This window comes from Mobula hypostoma, chromosome 4, assembly GCF_963921235.1.
Source record: "Mobula hypostoma chromosome 4, sMobHyp1.1, whole genome shotgun sequence".
Lineage (NCBI taxonomy): Eukaryota > Metazoa > Chordata > Chondrichthyes > Myliobatiformes > Myliobatidae > Mobula > Mobula hypostoma.
Genome location: NC_086100.1, coordinates 15,353,919 through 15,359,918, shown reverse-complemented (window position 1 = coordinate 15,359,918; position 6,000 = coordinate 15,353,919). Strand labels below are relative to the sequence as shown.

Genomic DNA, 6,000 nt, shown 5'->3' with positions numbered 1-6,000 from the left:
GACTCCCAAGACCCTTTGTACCTCTAATTTTTGAATTTGCTCTCATTTAGAAAATAGTCTTTCAAAGTGCAGGACCACACACTTCCCTACACTACATTTCATTTCATTTGTCTCTTCTTTGCCCATTCTCCCAATCTGTTTCAGTCCTTCTGTAGATTCCTTGCTTTCTGAACATTACCTATCCTTGCACCATTCACAAACTGGGCAAAAAAGTCATAAATTTCATTAACCAAATCATGTGAAAGTTCAAAGTATATTTATTATCAAAGCACATAGATGTCACCATACAAAACCCTGAGATTATTTTTGCAGGCATACGCAATAAATGAAGAATAAGAGGGGTGATTGATAAGTTCGTGGCCTAAGGTAGAAGGAGCCAATTTTAGAAAAACCTATCGCATTTATTTTTCATACATTTACACACTTAGTCCAGCGGTCACGGAGCATACGGATCCCTTCTTTGTAGAAGTCAGCATCTTGGACCTCCAGAAGTGGTCTACAGCAGGGGTGATTGATAAGTTTGTGGTAGAAAGAGATGAGGAGAAACTTCAAACTTTCTGTATTTTCACTCAAAGAGTTGAGCTGCACGTGAATGTAACAAGAGCTGTATAACTCATCTCCTTCTATCTTAGGCCACAAATTTATCAATCACCCCTGCTGTGGACCGCCTGGAGATCCAAGACACTCTCATTACATGCACGTGCAGTTCAACGCTTTGAGTGATAATGCAGAAAGTTTGAAGTTAATAACTCATCTCCTTCTACCCTAGGCCACAAACTTATCAATCACCCCTCATAGAATAATAACCATAATGGCATCTATAAATCACTGCAGCAACTTGGGCATTCAACAAATAGGTATATTTAATGTCAGAGAAATGTATACAATATAAATCTAGAAATTCTTTTTCTTCGCAAACATCCACAAAAACAAAGGAGTGCCCCAAAGAATGAATGACAGTTAAATGTTAGAACTCCAAAGTCACCCCCCACTCCCCCTACCACACATAAGCAGCAGCAAAGCGATGACCACCCCTCGCCCACCAGCAAAAAAGCATCTGCACCCTCCACTGAGCACTCAAAAGTGCAGCAAAGCATCAGTAAAGACACAGACTTGCAGTACCCCAAAGACTATGCATTCACCCGGTATTTGACATACCATAGGCTCTCTCTCTCCCTAATAAGGGTAAGAGAGATGTCCCCATTTCACAGCGAGAGGGGAGACATAACAAAACAACTCGCCAATTTATGGTGTTAAAGTCCATTGCGTCACTTTTTCCAAGCACTGTGCCAAAAGAACTCAAGTCTCCTGGCATACATTGCTTTTTTCAATCTTCCATGGGCTCCCATGACACACCAGTTTTCTGAGGAGGCACCGAACTCAAATCTGCCTGCTTCCAGAGCCATGAAAATCTGCCACCCTGAAGGCTTGCTAGTCTCCCAGGCCGTGTCCTTGGTATATCAAAATGCGGTCACTCATGAGGCCCTGAGAGTGGGTCCCATTCCCGCAAACAGCCAAAATCAGTGTGTAACTCCAGATCAGGGTCTTCAAAAGAACCCTGAAAAAGAGAAAAAGAAATATTAAAGATAGAAATAGAGCTGTTTCTGAAGATGCAAGTAAAGGAGCCGCTGTTAAGCGCCATCATCTTAAGCTCATCCCCTTATATTCAAGAGCCTGATGGTTGAGGGGTAAAAACTGTTCTTGAACCTGTGGGGTGAGAAGTAACTAACCTTGAATTAGCAACAGCAATCGTGAACCTAGCTGGTGACTGTTGAAACCATTGCAGTTCACAAACTTAAATTGTGATCGCAGAAGTATGTTTGATCAAATTGATGTGAAATTGGTGTCAATGGGTGGTTCAGGGTGAGGTTGGGTTCGATGGGCCAAACGGCCTGTGTCCATGTCATGTGAGTATTATTCCATGACAAAAGTAACTTCCTCACGAACTCTCTCCAACCCCCAGTCTGGTATAGACTACATGCAGACAGATGGGACCAGTTTAAATTGGTATCATGTTCAGCACAGATATAATGAGTGAAAGAGCTTGTTGATGTGCTGTTCCGTGGTCAATGTGTCGCTCAAAATCGAAAAGGAAAGCGTGTAGATGCTGAACATCTCGAGTCTCAAACACAGGGGCACACAGTGGTGGTAGAGGCATCTTTTTCTGCAATGTTTGTTTGTTTTTGTAACCTATAGTAATTTTTATCTTGCACTGCTGTACAAAACAGATTTCATGACATACTTTCAGTGTGTGACTGAGAGTACTGTACGTTTATGCTCTTCTGCTGCTGTAGCCCATCCACTTCAAGATTTGATGTTTTGTGTATTCAGGGATGTTCTTCTGCACACTGTCATTGTAACACATGGTTATTTGAGTTATTGTTGCCTTCCTGTCAGTTTGAACCAGTCTGGCCATTCTCCTCTGACTTCTCTCATTAACAAAGCATTTTCGCCCACGCACCTGCCCGCTCACTTAATGTTTTTTTTTGTTTCTCGCATGATTCTCCTTAAACTCTAGAGAATGTTATGCATGAAAATCCTCGGAGATCAGCAGCTTCTGAGATATTCAAACCACCCGGTCTGGCACCAACAATCATTCAGCGGTCAAAGTCACTAAGATCATGTCTTTTCCGCATTCTATTATTTGGCCTGAACAACAATTGAACCTCTTAATCATGTCTGCATGTTTTTATGCATAGAGTTGCTGCCACATGATTGGCAGATTAGATATTTGCATTAATGGGCAGGTACAGGTGTACCTAATAAAGTGGCCACTGAGTGTATCTCAGCAATAATACCCCCTATTTTGATTCTGACGTTCCCCCCCAATTTCCCTTCCTCCCTCCATTGACTCTGGTAGGCAGCTCTCCACCTGCAGAAGAGTTTACAATTTCCATATGGGCCTTACCAACCATCAAATAACAGGAGATGGATCAAATCCACTTTCATCTCCAGGGACTTGAAAGTGAGAGGATATTTAGTAAAAGAATTTTACCATCCTTGAAGAGTCTGCCTCTAGGCACTGAGTTATATTATGACTCTGTGTTACCTCTGAACTAATCCAGCACTGTTATGAGACTACTAATCAGAATCAGTTTATCACCGACGTGTCATGAAATTTGTTGTTTTGTGGCAGAATTACATGGCAATCCACAAAAAAAAACTGTAATTTGCAATAAGGAAGAGGTATGCAGGTTTAGCACCTCCATAGCATCCCCCTTCCAGATCAGAGTCACGTGAAGCCAGAGCAGCAGATGATGGATGTCGTATGAGCAGCTGGTGCATATCACAAGTCCAGGTTATGCAACCACTGATGCCAGGCAGGCAGTCTCCGGAGAGTACTGATCATGGTTGGGCTCACCCATCTTGTCAAGCCGCTGCCCAGAAGCTGCAATGGCAAACCAGCCCTTTAGAAAAATTTGCCAAGATCAGTCATGGTCATGGATACAGATGGAAGACCATGATCACCCATGCCATACAGCACGACACATGATGGTGATGATATTTTTTTAAAAAGTGAGGTGGTGTCTGTAGGTTCCAGAAATCTGGTGGTGTAGGAAATAAGCTGTTCCTCAAATGCTGAGAGGCCGAGGTTCTTGTTCCTCCTTCCTTGATGGTGGTAATAAGACCTGGATGGTGCGGTTCCTTAATGATGGATGCTGACTTCCTGAAGTATCGCCTATTAAAGATGTCGTTGATGGTGGATTGGCTAGTGCCCATGGTGGAGCTGGCTGAGTTTACAACCCTTCGCAGCTGGTATTCTAATCCTGTGCCATGGCACCTCCATGTAAGCCGATGATGCAACCAGTCAAAATGATCTCCAGTGTTCTCTGATAATATTAAATAGTTCTCTTGTACAATAAGTGGGTGGCAGGGGGGAGATACGTTTCTGCCAAGGAGGTAAAGGTGCTCCTTTCCTCCGCTAGCCAGCAGGTCGCCCTTGGGCAAGGTGTAGCACCTGCTTAGCCCCTGTTCAGGGTCATGTGAAGCCGTGGGAGCAGGTGGTGGATGGTTGGATGAGCAGCTGGTGCACATCACAGGTCCTGGTTATGCAACCACAGATACCAGGCAGACAATCTGGTGTCAATTGATAATGGTTGGTGTCGCAAGTCTTAGCAAGAACCCGCCCAGAAGATGGCAATTGCAAGCCACTTGGGTAGAAAAATTTGCAAAGCACTATCATGGTCCTGGATAAGACCATGATTGCCCACGTTATATATCACAGCATACAATAATGATGATGATGAAGATGAGTACAATAAGATGAATTCTTAACCTCACAGTCTACCTCGTTATGATCTTGCACCTAATTTTCTACCTGCTCTGCAGTTTCTTTTAGCTGTTACACTTTATTCTGCATTGCTGCTTGCACACCAGCCCAAAACAGTCTCAGTCCAAAATATCAACTCCATGTGTGTTACTAGACCCACTTAGTTCATGCAGAATTTTATGTGTGTTGTTATGGTTATACCTTGTATGACTTCTGTGTACTGCATAATGATTTAATCTGTATGAACAGTATACAAAACAAGCTCTTCACTGTTCTTCAGCATATGTAACAATGGCGTGGCACTGTAGTGTAGCCGTTAGTGTAATGCTCTTACAGTGCCAGTGACCCAGCTTCAGTTCCACCATGTCTATAAGCAGTTTATACATTCTCCCCTTGGCTGCGTTCGTTTCCTCCGTGTGCTCCGGTTTGTACGTTCTATACACTGTCTGTAAGCAGTTTATACATTCTCCCCTTGGCTGTGTTGGTTTCCTCTGGGTGCTCCGGTTTGTACGTTCTATACACTGTCTGTAGGCAGTTTATACATTCTCCCCTTGTGTCATGGTCCAGTCCGAGAAGTCCAGATTCCGGTTCACAGTCTGGTCCATGGTTCCTTATTCCAGGTTTTCTGGTTTTCCCTTTTTTCTGCTGGGTGCTCTAATTGAGGCAGCTGATTCACATTTTGGGCTGGCTACATAAATAGCTCCTTGGTTCAGTTTCAGTTGCTGGATTGTTCCTGTCAAAATCCCCTGTCTGCATCCCTTTCTTGGCCCCTTCCTCCTGAAGCCTTGCCCTGCAACCAATGTCCGTAACCATGCCTTACCTGAAGCCTTGCCTTGCCTGCAACCTTTGCCTGCACCACTGTCAAGTTCAACAATTGGAGCAAGACTGAAGCCTTGCTGTGTCAGGATAAGAAACTGTCTGTTGTTGTTTGGAACAGTCTCTCTGTGTCCATGCCTTTGCTAGGTAAGTCTGGCTGTTTGCTGCTGCCTTGTGTTGGGAACCATATCTGTGTCCATGCCTTTGCTATGTAGGTCTGGCTGTTTGCTGCTACTTTGTGCTGGGAACTGTATCTGTGTCCACACCTTCGCTAGGTAGGTCTGGCTGTTTGCCGCTACCTTGTGTTGGTAACTGTCTCTCTGTGTTCTGTGTATGAATCCTGGCACCAAGTCCTGTTCCAAAGGAGGGGTCCCAGCTCTGTGTTCCATGTCTCTGCGTTCCTGTCCTCTCAAGATCCAGGCTCTGCATTCCTGTCCTCCCTCAACCAAGGTTCTGTGTTCCTGTCTCCCATGACCAAGGCTTGGTGTTTTGTGTTCCTCTCTCCCTTGACCTAGACAAGGCTTCATGTGCTTCTCCTGTCCATGTGCCTCGCCCAGCCTGGTGCTGGGGTTCCCTCGTCCTGTCCGGGGGTCTCTCATCCTGCCCAAGCCATGTCCAAGAACCTCGTCCTGCCCAGGCCACGTCCTAGAACCTCATCCTGTCCAAGTCAAGGCTTTGCGTCCTCGTCCTGTGCGTGTGCCTTGTCCTGTGTAGGAGTTCCATGTCCAGTCCTGTAGCCATGGCATGTCTTCGTCTAGTTCTGGAGTCCAAGCCAGAGTCAGGACCAAGGTTCTGGGTCCTTGCCCAGCCTCTGGCTCGGAGTACATACCCAAGCCTCAAAGAACCCAAGCCATGTCCAGTCCTGAAACCACGTCATGTCCTCTCCTAGTTCCGGGGTCCGAGCCCGAGTCAAG

At 45.2% G+C, this 6,000-nt stretch overlaps 1 long non-coding RNA gene across 2 annotated transcripts in view; it reads right to left on the bottom strand.

Moving 5' to 3' along the window:
- Positions 1 to 1,139: 1,139 nt before the first annotated feature.
- Positions 1,140 to 6,000, bottom strand: part of LOC134344726 (uncharacterized) — a 30,222-nt gene continuing 25,361 nt past the window's right edge. For both annotated transcript variants that reach the window (XR_010017501.1, XR_010017502.1), the window contains exon 3: positions 1,140 to 1,558. This is a non-coding gene — a long non-coding RNA (uncharacterized LOC134344726). The remainder of the gene's footprint in view (positions 1,559 to 6,000) is intronic.